Here is a 20,082-nt window from a genome sequence, read left to right as displayed (position 1 = left end):
CATTTTTACTTGAAAGTGACGTCTTTTTATTTCTCAGTAAAATAATGTTGTAGCAGAGCGTGGTTTCGATCCACGGACCTCTGGGTTGTGGGCCCAGCACGCTTCCACTGCGCCACTCTGCTTCTGGTTATATTGGAGACATTTTTACTTGAAAGTGACGTCTTTTTATTTCTCAGTAAAATACTTATGTAGCAGACAGTGGTTTTGATCCACGGAATCTCTGGGTTATGGGCCCAGCACACTTCCACTGCGCCACTCTGCCTCTGGTTATATTGAAGGCATTTTTACTTAAAAGTGGCGTCATTCTATTTTTCAGTAAAATACTGTTGTAGCAGAGCGTGGTTTCTATCCACAGACCTCTGGGTTATGGGCCCAGCACGCTTCCACTGCGCCACTCTGCTTCTGGTTATATTGGAGACATTTTTACTTGAAAGTGACGTCTTTCTATTCTCAGTAAAATACTGTTGTAGCAGAGCGTGGTTTCGATCCACGGACCTCTGGGTTATGGGCCCAGCACGCTTCCACTGCGCCACTCTGCTTCTGGTTATATTGGAGACATTTTTACTTGAAAGTGACGTCTTTTTATTTCTCAGTAAAATAATGTTGTAGCAGAGCGTGGTTTCGATCCACGGACCTCTGGGTTATGGGCCCAGCACGCTTCCACTGCCCACTCTGCTTCTGGTTATATTGGAGACATTTTTACTTGAAAGTGACGTCTTTTTATTTCTCAGTAAAATACTGTTGTAGCAGAGCGTGGTTTCGATCCACGGACCTCTGGGTTATGGGCCCAGCACGCTTCCACTGCGCCACTCTGCTTCTGGTTATATTGGAGACATTTTTACTTGAAAGTGACGTCTTTTTATTTCTCAGTAAAATAATGTTGTAGCAGAGCGTGGTTTCGATCCACGGACCTCTCTGGGTTATGGGCCCAGCACGCTTCCACTGCCACTCTGCTTCTGGTTATATTGAGACATTTTTACTTGAAAGTGACGTCTTTCTTCTCTCAGTAAAATACTGTTGTAGCAGAGCGTGGTTTCGATCCACGGACCTCTGGGTTATGGGCCCAGCACGCTTCCACTGCGCCACTCTGCTTCTGGTTATATTGGAGACATTTTTACTTGAAAGTGACGTCTTTTTATTTCTCAGTAAAATAATGTTGTAGCAGAGCGTGGTTTCGATCCACGGACCTCTGGGTTATGGGCCCAGCACGCTTCCACTTGCCACTCTGCTTCTGGTTATATTGGAGACATTTTTACTTGAAAGTGACGTCTTTTTATTTCTCAGTAAAATAATGTTGTAGCAGAGCGTGGTTTCGATCCACGGACCTCTGGGTTATGGGCCCAGCACGCTTCCACTGTGCCACTCTGCTTCTGGTTATATTGGAGACATTTTTACTTGAAAGTGACGTCTTTTTATTTCTCAGTAAAATAATGTTGTAGCAGAGCGTGGTTTCGATCCACGGACCTCTGGGTTATGGGCCCAGCACGCTTCCACTGTGCCACTCTGCTTCTGGTTATATTGGAGACATTTTTACTTGAAAGTGACGTCTTTTTATTTCTCAGTAAAATATGTTGTAGCAGAGCGTGGTTTCGATCCACGGACCTCTGGGTTATGGGCCCAGCACGCTTCCACTGTGCCACTCTGCTTCTGGTTATATTGGAGACATTTTTACTTGAAAGTGACGTCTTTTATTTCTCAGTAAAATAATGTTGTAGCAGAGCGTGGTTTCGATCCACGGACCTCTGGGTTGTGGGCCCAGCACGCTTCCACTGTGCCACTCTGCTTCTGGTTATATTGGAGACATTTTTACTTGAAAGTGACGTCTTTTTATTTCTCAGTAAAATAATGTTGTAGCAGAGCGTGGTTTCGATCCACGGACCTCTGGGTTGTGGGCCCAGCACGCTTCCACTATGCCACTCTGCTTCTGGTTATATTGGAGACATTTTTACTTGAAAGTGACGTCTTTTTATTTCTCAGTAAAATAATGTTGTAGCAGAGCGTGGTTTCGATCCACGGACCTCTGGGTTGTGGGCCCAGCATGCTTCCACTGTGCCACTCTGCTTCTGGTTATATTGGAGACATTTTTACTTGAAAGTGACGTCTTTTTATTTCTCAGTAAAATAATGTTGTAGCAGAGCGTGGTTTCGATCCACGGATCTCTGGGTTGTGGGCCCAGCACGCTTCCACTGTGCCACTCTGCTTCTGGTTATATTGGAGACATTTTTACTTGAAAGTGACGTCTTTTTATTTCTCAGTAAAATAATGTTGTAGCAGAGCGTGGTTTCGATCCACGGACCTCTGGGTTGTGGGCCCAGCACGCTTCCACTGTGCCACTCTGCTTCTGGTTATATTGGAGACATTTTTACTTGAAAGTGACGTCTTTTTATTTCTCAGTAAAATAATGTTGTAGCAGAGCGTGGTTTCGATCCACGGACCTCTGGGTTGTGGGCCCAGCACGCTTCCACTGTGCCACTCTGCTTCTGGTTATATTGGAGACATTTTTACTTGAAAGTGACGTCTTTTTATTTCTCAGTAAAATAATGTTGTAGCAGAGCGTGGTTTCGATCCACGGACCTCTGGGTTGTGGGCCCAGCACATGCTTCCACTATGCCACTCTGCTTCTGGTTATATTGGAGACATTTTTACTTGAAAGTGACGTCTTTTTATTTTTCAGTAAAATAATGTTGTAGCAGAGCGTGGTTTCGATCCACGGACCTCTGGGTTGTGGGCCCAGCACGCTTCCACTGTGCCACTCTGCTTCTGGTTATATTGGAGACATTTTTACTTGAAAGTGACGTCTTTTTATTTCTCAGTAAAATAATGTTGTAGCAGAGCGTGGTTTCGATCCACGGACCTCTGGGTTGTGGGCCCAGCACGCTTCCACTATGCCACTCTGCTTCTGGTTATATTGGAGACATTTTTACTTGAAAGTGACGTCTTTTTATTTCTCAGTAAAATAATGTTGTAGCAGAGCGTGGTTTCGATCCACGGACCTCTGGGTTGTGGGCCCAGCACGCTTCCACTGTGCCACTCTGCTTCTGGTTATATTGGAGACATTTTTACTTGAAAGTGACGTCTTTTTATTTCTCAGTAAAATAATGTTGTAGCAGAGCGTGGTTTCGATCCACGGACCTCTGGGTTATGGGCCCAGCACGCTTCCACTGCGCCACTCTGCTTCTGGTTATATTGGAGACATTTTTACTTGAAAGTGACGTCTTTTTATTTCTCAGTAAAATACTGTTGTAGCAGAGCGTGGTTTCGATCCAGACCTCTGGGTTATGGGCCCAGCACACTTCCACTATGCCACTCTGCTTCTGGTTATATTGGAGACATTTTTACTTGAAAGTGACGTCTTTCTATTTTTCAGTAAAATAATGTTGTAGCAGAGCGTGGTTTCGATCCACGGACCTCTGGGTTATGGGCCCAGCACGCTTCCACTGCGCCACTCTGCTTCTGGTTATATTGGAGACATTTTTACTTGAAAGTGACGTCTTTTTATTTCTCAGTAAAATACTGTTGTAGCAGAGCGTGGTTTCGATCCACGGACCTCTGGGTTGTGGGCCCAGCACGCTTCCACTATGCCACTCTGCTTCTGGTTATATTGGAGACATTTTTACTTGAAAGTGACGTCTTTTTATTTCTCAGTAAAATAATGTTGTAGCAGAGCGTGGTTTCGATCCACGGACCTCTGGGTTGTGGGCCCAGCACGCTTCCACTGTGCCACTCTGCTTCTGGTTATATTGGAGACATTTTTACTTGAAAGTGACGTCTTTTTATTTTTCAGTAAAATAATGTTGTAGCAGAGCGTGGTTTCGATCCACGGACCTCTGGGTTATGGGCCCAGCACGCTTCCACTGCGCCACTCTGCTTCTGGTTATATTGGAGACATTTTTACTTGAAAGTGACGTCTTTTTATTTCTCAGTAAAATACTGTATGTAGCAGACAGTGGTTTTGATCCACGGATCTCTGGGTTATGGGCCCAGCACACTTCCACTGCGCCACTCTGCCTCTGGTTATATTGAAGGCATTTTTACTTAAAAGTGGCGTCATTCTATTTTTCAGTAAAATACTGTTGTAGCAGAGCGTGGTTTCTATCCACAGACCTCTGGGTTATGGGCCCAGCACGCTTCCACTGCGCCACTCTGCTTCTGGTTATATTGGAGACATTTTTACTTGAAAGTGACGTCTTTCTATTCTCAGTAAAATACTGTTGTAGCAGAGCGTGGTTTCGATCCACGGACCTCTGGGTTATGGGCCCAGCACGCTTCCACTGCGCCACTCTGCTTCTGGTTATATTGGAGACATTTTTACTTGAAAGTGACGTCTTTTTATTTCTCAGTAAAATAATGTTGTAGCAGAGCGTGGTTTCGATCCACGGACCTCTGGGTTATGGGCCCAGCACGCTTCCACTGCGCCACTCTGCTTCTGGTTATATTGGAGACATTTTTACTTGAAAGTGACGTCTTTTTATTTCTCAGTAAAATACTGTTGTAGCAGAGCGTGGTTTCGATCCACGGACCTCTGGGTTGTGGGCCCAGCACGCTTCCACTGCGCCACTCTGCTTCTGGTTATATTGGAGACATTTTTACTTGAAAGTGACGTCTTTCTATTTCTCAGTAAAATATGTTGTAGCAGAGCGTGGTTTCGATCCACGGACCTCTCTGGGTTATGGGCCCAGCACGCTTCCACTGCGCCACTCTGCTTCTGGTTATATTGAGACATTTTTACTTGAAAGTGACGTCTTTCTTTTCAGTAAAATACTGTTGTAGCAGAGCGTGGTTTCGATCCACGGACCTCTGGGTTGTGGGCCCAGCACGCTTCCACTGTGCCACTCTGCTTCTGGTTATATTGGAGACATTTTTACTTGAAAGTGACGTCTTTTATTTCTCAGTAAAATACTGTTGTAGCAGAGCGTGGTTTCGATCCACGGACCTCTGGGTTATGGGCCCAGCACGCTTCCACTGCCACTCTGCTTCTGGTTATATTGGAGACATTTTTACTTGAAAGTGACGTCTTTTTATTTCTCAGTAAAATACTGTTGTAGCAGAGCGTGGTTTCGATCCACGGACCTCTGGGTTGTGGGCCCAGCACGCTTCCACTGTGCCACTCTGCTTCTGGTTATATTGGAGACATTTTTACTTGAAAGTGACGTCTTTTTATTTCTCAGTAAAATATGTTGTAGCAGAGCGTGGTTTCGATCCACGGACCTCTGGGTTATGGGCCCAGCACGCTTCCACTGTGCCACTCTGCTTCTGGTTATATTGGAGACATTTTTACTTGAAAGTGACGTCTTTCTATTTCTCAGTAAAATACTGTTGTAGCAGAGCGTGGTTTCGATCCACGGACCTCTGGGTTATGGGCCCAGCACGCTTCCACTGCGCCACTCTGCTTCTGGTTATATTGGAGACATTTTTACTTGAAAGTGACGTCTTTCTATTTCTCAGTAAAATACTGTTGTAGCAGAGCGTGGTTTCGATCCACGGACCTCTGGGTTGTGGGCCCAGCACGCTTCCACTGTGCCACTCTGCTTCTGGTTATATTGGAGACATTTTTACTTGAAAGTGACGTCTTTCTATTTTCAGTAAAATACTGTTGTAGCAGAGCGTGGTTTCGATCCACGGACCTCTGGGTTATGGGCCCAGCACTTCCACTGCGCCACTCTGCTTCTGGTTATATTGAGACATTTTTACTTGAAAGTGACGTCTTTTTATTTCTCAGTAAAATACTGTTGTAGCAGAGCGTGGTTTCTATCCACAGACCTCTGGGTTGTGGGCCCAGCATGCTTCCACTATGCCACTCTGCTTCTGGTTATATTGGAGACATTTTTACTTGAAAGTGACGTCTTTCTATTTTTCAGTAAAATAATGTTGTAGCAGAGCGTGGTTTTCGATCCACGGATCTCTGGGTTATGGGCCCAGCACACTTCCACTGCGCCACTCTGCCTTCTGGTTATATTGGAGCATTTTTACTTGAAAGTGACGTCATTCTATTTTTCAGTAAAATACTGTTGTAGCAGAGCGTGGTTTCGATCCACGGACCTCTGGGTTGTGGGCCCAGCACGCTTCCACTGTGCCACTCTGCTTCTGGTTATATTGGAGACATTTTTACTTGAAAGTGACGTCTTTCTATTTCTCAGTAAAATACTGTTGTAGCAGAGCGTGGTTTTGATCCACGGACCTCTGGGTTATGGGCCCAGCACGCTTCCACTGCGCCACTCTGCTTCTGGTTATATTGGAGACATTTTTACTTGAAAGTGACGTCTTTCTATTTTTCAGTAAAATACTGTTGTAGCAGAGCGTGGTTTCTATCCAGACCTCTGGGTTGTGGGCCCAGCACATGCTTCCACTATGCCACTCTGCTTCTGGTTATATTGGAGACATTTTTACTTGAAAGTGACGTCTTTCTATTTTTCAGTAAAATACTGATGTAGCAGAGCGTGGTTTTGATCCACGGATCTCTGGGTTATGGGCCCAGCACACTTCCACTGCGCCACTCTGCCTCTGGTTATATTGAAGGCATTTTTACTTAAAAGTGGCGTCATTCTATTTTTCAGTAAAATACTGTTGTAGCAGAGCGTGGTTTCTATCCACAGACCTCTGGGTTGTGGGCCCAGCATGCTTCCACTATGCCACTCTGCTTCTGGTTATATTGGAGACATTTTTACTTGAAAGTGACGTCTTTCTATTTTCTCAGTAAAATACTGTTGTAGCAGAGCGTGGTTTCGATCCACGGACCTCTGGGTTATGGGCCCAGCACGCTTCCACTGCGCCACTCTGCTTCTGGTTATATTGGAGACATTTTTACTTGAAAGTGACGTCTTTTCTATTTTTCAGTAAAATACTGTTGTAGCAGAGCGTGGTTTCGATCCACGGACCTCTGGGTTATGGGCCCAGCACGCTTCCACTGCGCCACTCTGCTTCTGGTTATATTGAGACATTTTTACTTGAAAGTGACGTCTTTTATTTCTCAGTAAAATACTGTTGTAGCAGAGCGTGGTTTCGATCCACGGACCTCTGGGTTGTGGGCCCAGCACGCTTCCACTGCGCCACTCTGCTTCTGGTTATATTGGAGACATTTTTACTTGAAAGTGACGTCTTTCTATTTCTCAGTAAAATACTGTTGTAGCAGAGCGTGGTTTCGATCCACGGACCTCTGGGTTATGGGCCCAGCACGCTTCCACTGCGCCACTCTGCTTCTGGTTATATTGAGACATTTTTACTTGAAAGTGACGTCTTTCTATTTTCTCAGTAAAATACTGTTGTAGCAGAGCGTGGTTTCGATCCACGGACCTCTGGGTTGTGGGCCCAGCACGCTTCCACTGTGCCACTCTGCTTCTGGTTATATTGGAGACATTTTTACTTGAAAGTGACGTCTTTTTATTTCTCAGTAAAATACTGTTGTAGCAGAGCGTGGTTTCGATCCACGGACCTCTGGGTTATGGGCCCAGCACGCTTCCACTGCGCCACTCTGCTTCTGGTTATATTGGAGACATTTTTACTTGAAAGTGACGTCTTTTTATTTTCTCAGTAAAATACTGTTGTAGCAGAGCGTGGTTTCGATCCACGGACCTCTGGGTTATGGGCCCAGCACGCTTCCACTGCCACTCTGCTTCTGGTTATATTGGAGACATTTTTACTTGAAAGTGACGTCTTTCTATTTCTCAGTAAAATACTGTTGTAGCAGAGCGTGGTTTCGATCCACGGACCTCTGGGTTATGGGCCCAGCACGCTTCCACTGCGCCACTCTGCTTCTGGTTATATTGAAGCATTTTTACTTGAAAGTGACGTCTTTCTATTTCTCAGTAAAATACTGTTGTAGCAGAGCGTGGTTTCGATCCACGGACCTCTGGGTTATGGGCCCAGCACGCTTCCACTGCGCCACTCTGCTTCTGGTTATATTGGAGACATTTTTACTTGAAAGTGACGTCTTTCTATTTTCTCAGTAAAATACTGTTGTAGCAGAGCGTGGTTTCGATCCACGGACCTCTGGGTTATGGGCCCAGCACGCTTCCACTGCGCCACTCTGCTTCTGGTTATATTGGAGACATTTTTACTTGAAAGTGACGTCTTTTCTATTTCTCAGTAAAATACTGTTGTAGCAGAGCGTGGTTTCGATCCACGGACCTCTGGGTTATGGGCCCAGCACGCTTCCACTGCGCCACTCTGCTTCTGGTTATATTGGAGACATTTTTACTTGAAAGTGACGTCTTTCTATTTCTCAGTAAAATACTGTTGTAGCAGAGCGTGGTTTCGATCCACGGACCTCTGGGTTGTGGGCCCAGCACGCTTCCACTGTGCCACTCTGCTTCTGGTTATATTGGAGACATTTTTACTTGAAAGTGACGTCTTTCTATTTCTCAGTAAAATACTGTTGTAGCAGAGCGTGGTTTCGATCCACGGATCTCTGGGTTATGGGCCCAGCACACTTCCACTGCGCCACTCTGCTTCTGGTTATATTGAGCATTTTTACTTGAAAGTGACGTCATTCTATTTTTCAGTAAAATACTGTTGTAGCAGAGCGTGGTTTCGATCCACGGACCTCTGGGTTGTGGGCCCAGCACGCTTCCACTGTGCCACTCTGCTTCTGGTTATATTGGAGACATTTTTACTTGAAAGTGACGTCTTTCTATTTCTTCAGTAAAATACTGTTGTAGCAGAGCGTGGTTTCGATCCACGGACCTCTGGGTTATGGGCCCAGCACGCTTCCACTGCGCCACTCTGCTTCTGGTTATATTGGAGGACATTTTTACTTGAAAGTGACGTCTTCTATTTCTCAGTAAAATACTGTTGTAGCAGAGCGTGGTTTCGATCCACGGACCTCTGGGTTGTGGGCCCAGCACGCTTCCACTATGCCACTCTGCTTCTGGTTATATTGGAGACATTTTTACTTGAAAGTGACGTCTTTCTATTTTTCAGTAAAATACTGTTGTAGCAGAGCGTGGTTTCGATCCACGGACCTCTGGGTTATGGGCCCAGCACACTTCCACTGCGCCACTCTGCTTCTGGTTATATTGGAGCATTTTTACTTGAAAGTGACGTCTTTCTATTTCTCAGTAAAATACTGTTGTAGCAGAGCGTGGTTTCGATCCACGGACCTCTGGGTTATGGGCCCAGCACGCTTCCACTGCGCCACTCTGCTTCTGGTTATATTGGAGACATTTTTACTTGAAAGTGACGTCTTTCTATTTCTCAGTAAAATACTGTTGTAGCAGAGCGTGGTTTCGATCCACGGACCTCTGGGTTATGGGCCCAGCACGCTTCCACTGCCACTCTGCTTCTGGTTATATTGGAGACATTTTTACTTGAAAGTGACGTCTTTCTATTTTTCAGTAAAATACTGTTGTAGCAGAGCGTGGTTTTCGATCCACGGACCTCTGGGTTATGGGCCCAGCACGCTTCCACTGCGCCACTCTGCTTCTGGTTATATTGAAGACATTTTTACTTGAAAGTGACGTCATTCTTTTTTCTCAGTAAAATACTGTTGTAGCAGAGCGTGGTTTCGATCCACAGACCTCTGGGTTGTGGGCCCAGCATGCTTCCACTATGCCACTCTGCTTCTGGTTATATTGGAGACATTTTTACTTGAAAGTGACGTCTTTCTATTTTTCAGTAAAATGCTGTGTAGCAGAGCGTGGTTTCGATCCACGGACCTCTGGGTTATGGGCCCAGCACGCTTCCACTGCGCCACTCTGCTTCTGGTTATATTGGAGACATTTTTACTTGAAAGTGACGTCTTTTCTATTTCTCAGTAAAATACTGTTGTAGCAGAGCGTGGTTTCGATCCACGGACCTCTGGGTTGTGGGCCCAGCACGCTTCCACTGTGCCACTCTGCTTCTGGTTATATTGGAGACATTTTTACTTGAAAGTGACGTCTTTCTATTTCTTCAGTAAAATACTGTTGTAGCAGAGCAGTGGTTTTGATCCACGGACCTCTGGGTTATGGGCCCAGCACGCTTCCACTGCGCCACTCTGCTTCTGGTTATATTGGAGACATTTTTACTTAAAAGTGACGTCATTCTATTTTTCAGTAAAATACTGTTGTAGCAGAGCGTGGTTTCTATCCACAGACCTCTGGGTTGTGGGCCCAGCACGCTTCCACTATGCCACTCTGCTTCTGGTTATATTGGAGACATTTTTACTTGAAAGTGACGTCTTTCTATTTTTCAGTAAAATACTGATGTAGCAGAGTGGTTTTGATCCACGGACCTCTGGGTTATGGGCCCAGCACACTTCCACTGCGCCACTCTGCCTCTGGTTATATTGAAGCATTTTTACTTAAAAGTGACGTCATTCTATTTTCTCAGTAAAATACTGTTGTAGCAGAGCGTGGTTTCTATCCACAGACCTCTGGGTTGTGGGCCCAGCATGCTTCCACTATGCCACTCTGCTTCTGGTTATATTGGAGACATTTTTACTTGAAAGTGACGTCTTTCTATTTTCTCAGTAAAATACTGTTGTAGCAGAGCGTGGTTTCGATCCACGGACCTCTGGGTTATGGGCCCAGCACGCTTCCACTGCGCCACTCTGCTTCTGGTTATATTGGAGCATTTTTACTTGAAAGTGACGTCTTTTCTATTTTTCAGTAAAATACTGTTGTAGCAGAGCGTGGTTTCGATCCACGGACCTCTGGGTTATGGGCCCAGCACGCTTCCACTGCGCCACTCTGCTTCTGGTTATATTGGAGACATTTTTACTTGAAAGTGACGTCTTTTCTATTTCTCAGTAAAATACTGTTGTAGCAGAGCGTGGTTTCGATCCACGGACCTCTGGGTTGTGGGCCCAGCACGCTTCCACTGTGCCACTCTGCTTCTGGTTATATTGGAGACATTTTTACTTGAAAGTGACGTCTTTCTATTTCTCAGTAAAATACTGTTGTAGCAGAGCGTGGTTTCGATCCACGGACCTCTGGGTTATGGGCCCAGCACGCTTCCACTGCGCCACTCTGCTTCTGGTTATATTGGAGACATTTTTACTTGAAAGTGACGTCTTCTATTTTCTCAGTAAAATACTGTTGTAGCAGAGCGTGGTTTCGATCCACGGACCTCTGGGTTATGGGCCCAGCACGCTTCCACTGCCACTCTGCTTCTGGTTATATTGGAGACATTTTTACTTGAAAGTGACGTCTTTCTATTCTCTCAGTAAAATACTGTTGTAGCAGAGCGTGGTTTCGATCCACGGACCTCTGGGTTATGGGCCCAGCACGCTTCCACTGCGCCACTCTGCTTCTGGTTATATTGGAGACATTTTTACTTAAAAGTGACGTCTTTTTATTTCTCAGTAAAATACTGTTGTAGCAGAGCGTGGTTTCGATCCACGGACCTCTGGGTTATGGGCCCAGCACGCTTCCACTGCGCCACTCTGCTTCTGGTTATATTGGAGACATTTTTACTTGAAAGTGACGTCTTTTTATTTCTCAGTAAAATAATGTTGTAGCAGAGCGTGGTTTCGATCCACGGACCTCTCGGTTATGGGCCCAGCACGCTTCCACTGCGCCACTCTGCTTCTGGTTATATTGGAGACATTTTTACTTGAAAGTGACGTCTTTCTATTTCTCAGTAAAATACTGTTGTAGCAGAGCGTGGTTTCGATCCACGGACCTCTGGGTTATGGGCCCAGCACGCTTCCACTGCGCCACTCTGCTTCTGGTTATATTGGAGCACATTTTTACTTGAAAGTGACGTCTTTCTATTTCTCAGTAAAATACTGTTGTAGCAGAGCGTGGTTTCGATCCACGGACCTCTGGGTTATGGGCCCAGCACGCTTCCACTATGCCACTCTGCTTCTGGTTATATTGGAGACATTTTTACTTGAAAGTGACGTCTTTTTATTTTTCAGTAAAATAATGTTGTAGCAGAGCGTGGTTTCGATCCACGGACCTCTGGGTTATGGGCCCAGCACGCTTCCACTGCGCCACTCTGCTTCTGGTTATATTGGAGACATTTTTACTTGAAAGTGATCATTCTTTTTTCTCAGTAAAATACTGTTGTAGCAGAGCGTGGTTTCTATCCACAGACCTCTGGGTTGTGGGCCCAGCATGCTTCCACTATGCCACTCTGCTTCTGGTTATATTGGAGACATTTTTACTTGAAAGTGACGTCTTTCTATTTCTCAGTAAAATACTGTTGTAGCAGAGCGTGGTTTCGATCCACGGATCTCTGGGTTATGGGCCCACACACTTCCACTGCGCCACTCTGCTTCTGGTTATATTGGAGCATTTTTACTTGAAAGTGACGTCTTTTCTATTTTTCAGTAAAATACTGTTGTAGCAGAGCGTGGTTTCGATCCACGGACCTCTGGGTTGTGGGCCCAGCACGCTTCCACTGTGCCGCTCTGCTTCTGGTTATATTGGAGACATTTTATACTTGAAAGTGACGTCTTTCTATTTCTTAGTAAAATACTGATGTAGCAGAGCAGTGGTTTTGATCCACGGACCTCTGGGTTATGGGCCCAGCACGCTTCCACTGCGCCACTCTGCTTCTGGTTATATTGGAGGCATTTTTACTTAAAAGTGACGTCTTTCTATTTTCTCAGTAAAATACTGTTGTAGCAGAGCGTGGTTTCGATCCACAGACCTCTGGGTTGTGGGCCCAGCACGCTTCCACTATGCCACTCTGCTTCTGGTTATATTGGAGACATTTTTACTTGAAAGTGACGTCTTTCTATTTTTCAGTAAAATACTGTTGTAGCAGAGCGTGGTTTCGATCCACGGACCTCTGGGTTATGGGCCCAGCACGCTTCCACTGCGCCACTCTGCTTCTGGTTATATTGGAGCATTTTTACTTGAAAGTGACGTCATTCTATTTTTCAGTAAAATACTGTTGTAGCAGAGCGTGGTTTCTATCCACAGACCTCTGGGTTATGGGCCCAGCACGCTTCCACTGCGCCACTCTGCTTCTGGTTATATTGGAGACATTTTTACTTGAAAGTGACGTCTTTCTATTTCTCAGTAAAATACTGTTGTAGCAGAGCGTGGTTTTCGATCCACGGACCTCTGGGTTATGGGCCCAGCACGCTTCCACTGCGCCACTCTGCTTCTGGTTATATTGGAGACATTTTTACTTGAAAGTGACGTCTTTTCTATTTTTCAGTAAAATACTGTTGTAGCAGAGCGTGGTTTCGATCCACGGACCTCTGGGTTATGGGCCCAGCACGCTTCCACTGCGCCACTCTGCTTCTGGTTATATTGAAGACATTTTTACTTGAAAGTGACGTCTTTCTATTCTCAGTAAAATACTGTTGTAGCAGAGCGTGGTTTCGATCCACGGACCTCTGGGTTGTGGGCCCAGCACGCTTCCACTGTGCCACTCTGCTTCTGGTTATATTGGAGACATTTTTACTTGAAAGTGACGTCTTTCTATTTCTCAGTAAAATAATGTTGTAGCAGAGCGTGGTTTCGATCCACGGACCTCTGGGTTATGGGCCCAGCACGCTTCCACTGCGCCACTCTGCTTCTGGTTATATTGGAGACATTTTTACTTGAAAGTGACGTCATTCTATTTTCTCAGTAAAATACTGTTGTAGCAGAGCGTGGTTTCGATCCACGGACCTCTGGGTTATGGGCCCAGCACGCTTCCACTGCGCCACTCTGCTTCTGGTTATATTGGAGACATTTTTACTTGAAAGTGACGTCTTTTATTTCTCAGTAAAATACTGTTGTAGCAGAGCGTGGTTTCGATCCACGGACCTCTGGGTTATGGGCCCAGCACGCTTCCACTGCGCCACTCTGCTTCTGGTTATATTGGAGACATTTTTACTTAAAGTGACGTCTTTTTATTTCTCAGTAAAATACTGTTGTAGCAGAGCGTGGTTTCGATCCACGGACCTCTGGGTTATGGGCCCAGCACGCTTCCACTGCGCCACTCTGCTTCTGGTTATATTGGAGACATTTTTACTTGAAAGTGACGTCTTTCTATTTCTCAGTAAAATACTGTTGTAGCAGAGCGTGGTTTCGATCCACGGACCTCTCGGTTATGGGCCCAGCACGCTTCCACTGCGCCACTCTGCTTCTGGTTATATTGAGACATTTTTACTTGAAAGTGACGTCTTTCTTTCTCAGTAAAATACTGTTGTAGCAGAGCGTGGTTTCGATCCACGGACCTCTGGGTTATGGGCCCAGCACGCTTCCACTGCGCCACTCTGCTTCTGGTTATATTGGAGACATTTTTACTTGAAAGTGACGTCTTTCTATTCTCAGTAAAATACTGTTGTAGCAGAGCGTGGTTTCGATCCACGGACCTCTGGGTTATGGGCCCAGCACGCTTCCACTGCGCCACTCTGCTTCTGGTTATATTGGAGACATTTTTACTTGAAAGTGACGTCTTTTTATTTCTCAGTAAAATAATGTTGTAGCAGAGCGTGGTTTCGATCCACGGACCTCTGGGTTATGGGCCCAGCACGCTTCCACTGCCACTCTGCTTCTGGTTATATTGGAGACATTTTTACTTGAAAGTGACGTCTTTTTATTTCTCAGTAAAATACTGTTGTAGCAGAGCGTGGTTTCGATCCACGGACCTCTGGGTTGTGGGCCCAGCACGCTTCCACTGTGCCACTCTGCTTCTGGTTATATTGGAGACATTTTTACTTGAAAGTGACGTCTTTCTATTTCTCAGTAAAATACTGTTGTAGCAGAGCGTGGTTTCGATCCACGGACCTCTGGGTTATGGGCCCAGCACGCTTCCACTGCGCCACTCTGCTTCTGGTTATATTGGAGACATTTTTACTTGAAAGTGACGTCATTTATTTTTCAGTAAAATACTGTTGTAGCAGAGCGTGGTTTCGATCCACGGACCTCTGGGTTGTGGGCCCAGCACGCTTCCACTGTGCCACTCTGCTTCTGGTTATATTGGAGACATTTTTACTTGAAAGTGACGTCTTTTTATTTCTCAGTAAAATACTGTTGTAGCAGAGCGTGGTTTCGATCCACGGACCTCTGGGTTATGGGCCCAGCACGCTTCCACTGCGCCACTCTGCTTCTGGTTATATTGGAGACATTTTTACTTAAAAGTGACGTCTTTTTATTTCTCAGTAAAATACTGTTGTAGCAGAGCGTGGTTTCGATCCACGGACCTCTGGGTTGTGGGCCCAGCACGCTTCCACTGTGCCACTCTGCTTCTGGTTATATTGGAGACATTTTTACTTGAAAGTGACGTCTTTTTATTTCTCAGTAAAATACTGTTGTAGCAGAGCGTGGTTTCGATCCACGGACCTCTCGGTTATGGGCCCAGCACGCTTCCACTGTGCCACTCTGCTTCTGGTTATATTGGAGACATTTTTACTTGAAAGTGACGTCTTTCTTTCTCAGTAAAATACTGTTGTAGCAGAGCATGGTTTCGATCCACGGACCTCTGGGTTATGGGCCCAGCACGCTTCCACTGCGCCACTCTGCTTCTGGTTATATTGGAGCATTTTTACTTGAAAGTGACGTCTTTCTATTTTCTCAGTAAAATACTGTTGTAGCAGAGCGTGGTTTCGATCCACGGACCTCTGGGTTATGGGCCCAGCACGCTTCCACTGCGCCACTCTGCTTCTGGTTATATTGGAGACATTTTTACTTGAAAGTGACGTCTTTTCTATTTTTCAGTAAAATACTGTTGTAGCAGAGCGTGGTTTCGATCCACGGACCTCTGGGTTATGGGCCCAGCACGCTTCCACTGCGCCACTCTGCTTCTGGTTATATTGAAGACATTTTTACTTGAAAGTGACGTCTTTCTTTCTCAGTAAAATACTGTTGTAGCAGAGCGTGGTTTCGATCCACAGACCTCTGGGTTGTGGGCCCAGCATGCTTCCACTGGCCACTCTGCTTCTGGTTATATTGGAGACATTTTTACTTGAAAGTGACGTCTTTCTATTTCTCAGTAAAATACTGTTGTAGCAGAGCGTGGTTTCGATCCACGGACCTCTGGGTTATGGGCCCAGCACGCTTCCACTGCGCCACTCTGCTTCTGGTTATATTGGAGACATTTTTACTTGAAAGTGACGTCTTTTCTATTTCTCAGTAAAATACTGTTGTAGCAGAGCGTGGTTTCGATCCACGGACCTCTGGGTTGTGGGCCCAGCACGCTTCCACTGTGCCACTCTGCTTCTGGTTATATTGGAGACATTTTTACTTGAAAGTGACGTCTTTCTTCTCTCAGTAAAATACTGTTGTAGCAGAGCGTGGTTTGATCCACGGACCTCTGGGTTATGGGCCCAGCACGCTTCCACTGCGCCACTCTGCTTCTGGTTATATTGGAGACATTTTTACTTGAAAGTGACGTCTTTCTATTTCTCAGTAAAATAATGTTGTAGCAGAGCGTGGTTTCGATCCACGGACCTCTGGGTTGTGGGCCCAGCACGCTTCCACTGCGCCACTCTGCTTCTGGTTATATTGGAGACATTTTTACTTGAAAGTGACGTCTTTTCTATTTTCTCAGTAAAATACTGTTGTAGCAGAGCGTGGTTTCGATCCACGGACCTCTGGGTTATGGGCCCAGCACGCTTCCACTGCGCCACTCTGCTTCTGGTTATATTGAGCATTTTTACTTGAAAGTGACGTCTTTATTTCTCAGTAAAATACTGTTGTAGCAGAGCGTGGTTTCGATCCACGGACCTCTGGGTTATGGGCCCAGCACGCTTCCACTGCGCCACTCTGCTTCTGGTTATATTGGAGACATTTTTACTTGAAAGTGACGTCTTTCTATTTCTCAGTAAAATAATGTTGTAGCAGAGCGTGGTTTCGATCCACGGACCTCTGGGTTATGGGCCCAGCACGCTTCCACTGCGCCACTCTGCTTCTGGTTATATTGGAGACATTTTTACTTGAAAGTGACGTCTTTTTATTTCTCAGTAAAATAATGTTGTAGCAGAGCGTGGTTTCGATCCACGGACCTCTGGGTTATGGGCCCAGCACGCTTCCACTGCCACTCTGCTTCTGGTTATATTGGAGACATTTTTACTTGAAAGTGACGTCTTTATTTCTCAGTAAAATACTGTTGTAGCAGAGCGTGGTTTCGATCCACGGACCTCTGGGTTATGGGCCCAGCACGCTTCCACTGCGCCACTCTGCTTCTGGTTATATTGGAGACATTTTTACTTGAAAGTGACGTCTTTCTATTTCTCAGTAAAATAATGTTGTAGCAGAGCGTGGTTTCGATCCACGGACCTCTGGGTTATGGGCCCAGCACGCTTCCACTGCGCCACTCTGCTTCTGGTTATATTGGAGACATTTTTACTTGAAAGTGACGTCTTTTTATTTCTCAGTAAAATAATGTTGTAGCAGAGCGTGGTTTCGATCCACGGACCTCTGGGTTGTGGGCCCAGCACGCTTCCACTATGCCACTCTGCTTCTGGTTATATTGGAGACATTTTTACTTGAAAGTGACGTCTTTTTATTTCTCAGTAAAATAATGTTGTAGCAGAGCGTGGTTTCGATCCACGGACCTCTGGGTTATGGGCCCAGCACGCTTCCACTGTGCCACTCTGCTTCTGGTTATATTGGAGACATTTTTACTTGAAAGTGACGTCTTTTTATTTCTCAGTAAAATAATGTTGTAGCAGAGCGTGGTTTCGATCCACGGACCTCTGGGTTGTGGGCCCAGCACGCTTCCACTATGCCACTCTGCTTCTGGTTATATTGGAGACATTTTTACTTGAAAGTGACGTCTTTTTATTTCTCAGTAAAATAATGTTGTAGCAGAGCGTGGTTTCGATCCACGGACCTCTGGGTTATGGGCCCAGCACGCTTCCACTGTGCCACTCTGCTTCTGGTTATATTGGAGACATTTTTACTTGAAAGTGACGTCTTTTATTTCTCAGTAAAATACTGTTGTAGCAGAGCGTGGTTTCGATCCACGGACCTCTGGGTTATGGGCCCAGCACGCTTCCACTGCGCCACTCTGCTTCTGGTTATATTGGAGACATTTTTACTTGAAAGTGACGTCTTTCTATTTCTCAGTAAAATAATGTTGTAGCAGAGCGTGGTTTCGATCCACGGACCTCTGGGTTATGGGCCCAGCACGCTTCCACTGCGCCACTCTGCTTCTGGTTATATTGGAGACATTTTTACTTGAAAGTGACGTCTTTTTATTTCTCAGTAAAATAATGTTGTAGCAGAGCGTGGTTTCGATCCACGGACCTCTGGGTTATGGGCCCAGCACGCTTCCACTATGCCACTCTGCTTCTGGTTATATTGGAGACATTTTTACTTGAAAGTGACGTCTTTCTTCTCTCAGTAAAATACTGTTGTAGCAGAGCGTGGTTTCGATCCACGGACCTCTGGGTTGTGGGCCCAGCACGCTTCCACTGCGCCACTCTGCTTCTGGTTATATTGGAGACATTTTTACTTGAAAGTGACGTCTTTCTATTTCTCAGTAAAATACTTGTAGCAGAGCGTGGTTTCGATCCACGGACCTCTGGGTTATGGGCCCAGCACGCTTCCACTGCGCCACTCTGCTTCTGGTTATATTGGAGACATTTTTACTTGAAAGTGACGTCTTTTTATTTCTCAGTAAAATAATGTTGTAGCAGAGCGTGGTTTCGATCCACGGACCTCTGGGTTGTGGGCCCAGCACGCTTCCACTATGCCACTCTGCTTCTGGTTATATTGGAGACATTTTTACTTGAAAGTGACGTCTTTCTTCTCTCAGTAAAATACTGTTGTAGCAGAGCATGGTTTCGATCCACGGACCTCTGGGTTATGGGCCCAGCACGCTTCCACTGCGCCACTCTGCTTCTGGTTATATTGGAGGCATTTTTACTTGAAAGTGACGTCTTCTATTTCTCAGTAAAATACTGTTGTAGCAGAGCGTGGTTTCGATCCACGGACCTCTGGGTTATGGGCCCAGCACGCTTCCACTGCGCCACTCTGCTTCTGGTTATATTGGAGACATTTTTACTTGAAAGTGACGTCTTTTTATTTCTCAGTAAAATACTGTTGTAGCAGAGCGTGGTTTCGATCCACGGACCTCTCGGTTATGGGCCCAGCACGCTTCCACTGCCACTCTGCTTCTGGTTATATTGGAGCATTTTTACTTGAAAGTGACGTCTTTCTTTCTCAGTAAAATACTGTTGTAGCAGAGCGTGGTTTTCGATCCACGGACCTCTGGGTTATGGGCCCAGCACGCTTCCACTGCGCCACTCTGCTTCTGGTTATATTGGAGACATTTTTACTTGAAAGTGACGTCTTTCTATTTCTCAGTAAAATACTGTTGTAGCAGAGCGTGGTTTCGATCCACGGACCTCTGGGTTATGGGCCCAGCACGCTTCCACTGCGCCACTCTGCTTCTGGTTATATTGGAGACATTTTTACTTGAAAGTGACGTCTTTTCTATTTTTCAGTAAAATACTGTTGTAGCAGAGCGTGGTTTCGATCCACGGACCTCTGGGTTATGGGCCCAGCACGCTTCCACTGCGCCACTCTGCTTCTGGTTATATTGAGACATTTTTACTTGAAAGTGACGTCATTCTTTTTTCTCAGTAAAATACTGTTGTAGCAGAGCGTGGTTTCGATCCACGGACCTCTGGGTTGTGGGCCCAGCACGCTTCCACTGCCACTCTGCTTCTGGTTATATTGGAGACATTTTTACTTGAAAGTGACGTCTTTCTATTTCTCAGTAAAATGCTGTGTAGCAGAGCGTGGTTTCGATCCACGGACCTCTGGGTTATGGGCCCAGCACGCTTCCACTGCGCCACTCTGCTTCTGGTTATATTGGAGACATTTTTACTTGAAAGTGACGTCTTTTCTATTTCTCAGTAAAATACTGTTGTAGCAGAGCGTGGTTTCGATCCACGGACCTCTGGGTTGTGGGCCCAGCACGCTTCCACTGTGCCACTCTGCTTCTGGTTATATTGGAGACATTTTTACTTGAAAGTGACGTCTTTTATTTCTCAGTAAAATACTGTTGTAGCAGAGCAGTGGTTTCGATCCACGGACCTCTGGGTTATGGGCCCAGCACGCTTCCACTGCGCCACTCTGCTTCTGGTTATATTGGAGACATTTTTACTTGAAAGTGACGTCTTTTCTATTTCTCAGTAAAATAATGTTGTAGCAGAGCGTGGTTTCGATCCACGGACCTCTGGGTTGTGGGCCCAGCATGCTTCCACTA

General features: G+C 45.7%; 1 protein-coding gene and 26 non-coding genes across 27 annotated transcripts in view; all 27 read right to left on the bottom strand.

Annotated features, from left to right (window-relative positions):
* The window catches only part of LOC137618625 (uncharacterized), a 51,379-nt gene that overhangs the window by 7,763 nt on the left and 23,534 nt on the right, over nt 1-20,082 (bottom strand). The gene's annotated exons all lie outside the window — the stretch shown is intronic.
* Nucleotides 51-122, bottom strand: TRNAV-CAC (transfer RNA valine (anticodon CAC)). Its single transcript has one exon. It is a non-coding gene; the product is annotated as a tRNA-Val (tRNA).
* TRNAV-CAC (transfer RNA valine (anticodon CAC)) lies at nt 1,713-1,784 on the bottom strand. Its single transcript has one exon. It is a non-coding gene; the product is annotated as a tRNA-Val (tRNA).
* Nucleotides 2,269-2,340, bottom strand: TRNAV-CAC (transfer RNA valine (anticodon CAC)). Its single transcript has one exon. It is a non-coding gene; the product is annotated as a tRNA-Val (tRNA).
* On the bottom strand, nt 2,408-2,479 carry TRNAV-CAC (transfer RNA valine (anticodon CAC)). Its single transcript has one exon. It is a non-coding gene; the product is annotated as a tRNA-Val (tRNA).
* TRNAV-CAC (transfer RNA valine (anticodon CAC)) lies at nt 2,688-2,759 on the bottom strand. The gene has a single exon. It is a non-coding gene; the product is annotated as a tRNA-Val (tRNA).
* On the bottom strand, nt 2,966-3,037 carry TRNAV-CAC (transfer RNA valine (anticodon CAC)). The gene has a single exon. It is a non-coding gene; the product is annotated as a tRNA-Val (tRNA).
* TRNAV-CAC (transfer RNA valine (anticodon CAC)) lies at nt 3,659-3,730 on the bottom strand. Its single transcript has one exon. It is a non-coding gene; the product is annotated as a tRNA-Val (tRNA).
* TRNAV-CAC (transfer RNA valine (anticodon CAC)) lies at nt 4,493-4,564 on the bottom strand. Its single transcript has one exon. It is a non-coding gene; the product is annotated as a tRNA-Val (tRNA).
* Nucleotides 4,768-4,839, bottom strand: TRNAV-CAC (transfer RNA valine (anticodon CAC)). Its single transcript has one exon. It is a non-coding gene; the product is annotated as a tRNA-Val (tRNA).
* Nucleotides 5,043-5,114, bottom strand: TRNAV-CAC (transfer RNA valine (anticodon CAC)). Its single transcript has one exon. It is a non-coding gene; the product is annotated as a tRNA-Val (tRNA).
* TRNAV-CAC (transfer RNA valine (anticodon CAC)) lies at nt 5,459-5,530 on the bottom strand. Its single transcript has one exon. It is a non-coding gene; the product is annotated as a tRNA-Val (tRNA).
* Nucleotides 6,012-6,083, bottom strand: TRNAV-CAC (transfer RNA valine (anticodon CAC)). Its single transcript has one exon. It is a non-coding gene; the product is annotated as a tRNA-Val (tRNA).
* On the bottom strand, nt 6,985-7,056 carry TRNAV-CAC (transfer RNA valine (anticodon CAC)). Its single transcript has one exon. It is a non-coding gene; the product is annotated as a tRNA-Val (tRNA).
* Nucleotides 7,263-7,334, bottom strand: TRNAV-CAC (transfer RNA valine (anticodon CAC)). The gene has a single exon. It is a non-coding gene; the product is annotated as a tRNA-Val (tRNA).
* TRNAV-CAC (transfer RNA valine (anticodon CAC)) lies at nt 8,236-8,307 on the bottom strand. The gene has a single exon. It is a non-coding gene; the product is annotated as a tRNA-Val (tRNA).
* Nucleotides 8,512-8,583, bottom strand: TRNAV-CAC (transfer RNA valine (anticodon CAC)). The gene has a single exon. It is a non-coding gene; the product is annotated as a tRNA-Val (tRNA).
* TRNAV-CAC (transfer RNA valine (anticodon CAC)) lies at nt 9,763-9,834 on the bottom strand. Its single transcript has one exon. It is a non-coding gene; the product is annotated as a tRNA-Val (tRNA).
* On the bottom strand, nt 10,738-10,809 carry TRNAV-CAC (transfer RNA valine (anticodon CAC)). The gene has a single exon. It is a non-coding gene; the product is annotated as a tRNA-Val (tRNA).
* On the bottom strand, nt 13,241-13,312 carry TRNAV-CAC (transfer RNA valine (anticodon CAC)). The gene has a single exon. It is a non-coding gene; the product is annotated as a tRNA-Val (tRNA).
* On the bottom strand, nt 14,485-14,556 carry TRNAV-CAC (transfer RNA valine (anticodon CAC)). The gene has a single exon. It is a non-coding gene; the product is annotated as a tRNA-Val (tRNA).
* TRNAV-CAC (transfer RNA valine (anticodon CAC)) lies at nt 14,762-14,833 on the bottom strand. Its single transcript has one exon. It is a non-coding gene; the product is annotated as a tRNA-Val (tRNA).
* TRNAV-CAC (transfer RNA valine (anticodon CAC)) lies at nt 15,040-15,111 on the bottom strand. The gene has a single exon. It is a non-coding gene; the product is annotated as a tRNA-Val (tRNA).
* TRNAV-CAC (transfer RNA valine (anticodon CAC)) lies at nt 16,010-16,081 on the bottom strand. Its single transcript has one exon. It is a non-coding gene; the product is annotated as a tRNA-Val (tRNA).
* On the bottom strand, nt 16,286-16,357 carry TRNAV-CAC (transfer RNA valine (anticodon CAC)). Its single transcript has one exon. It is a non-coding gene; the product is annotated as a tRNA-Val (tRNA).
* TRNAV-CAC (transfer RNA valine (anticodon CAC)) lies at nt 18,224-18,295 on the bottom strand. Its single transcript has one exon. It is a non-coding gene; the product is annotated as a tRNA-Val (tRNA).
* TRNAV-CAC (transfer RNA valine (anticodon CAC)) lies at nt 19,744-19,815 on the bottom strand. Its single transcript has one exon. It is a non-coding gene; the product is annotated as a tRNA-Val (tRNA).

The sequence above is a fragment of the Palaemon carinicauda genome, chromosome 25 (assembly GCF_036898095.1).
Source record: "Palaemon carinicauda isolate YSFRI2023 chromosome 25, ASM3689809v2, whole genome shotgun sequence".
NCBI lineage: Eukaryota > Metazoa > Arthropoda > Malacostraca > Decapoda > Palaemonidae > Palaemon > Palaemon carinicauda.
Note: the sequence above shows the minus strand (reverse complement) of the source record. Positions and strands in the feature narration are given on the sequence as shown.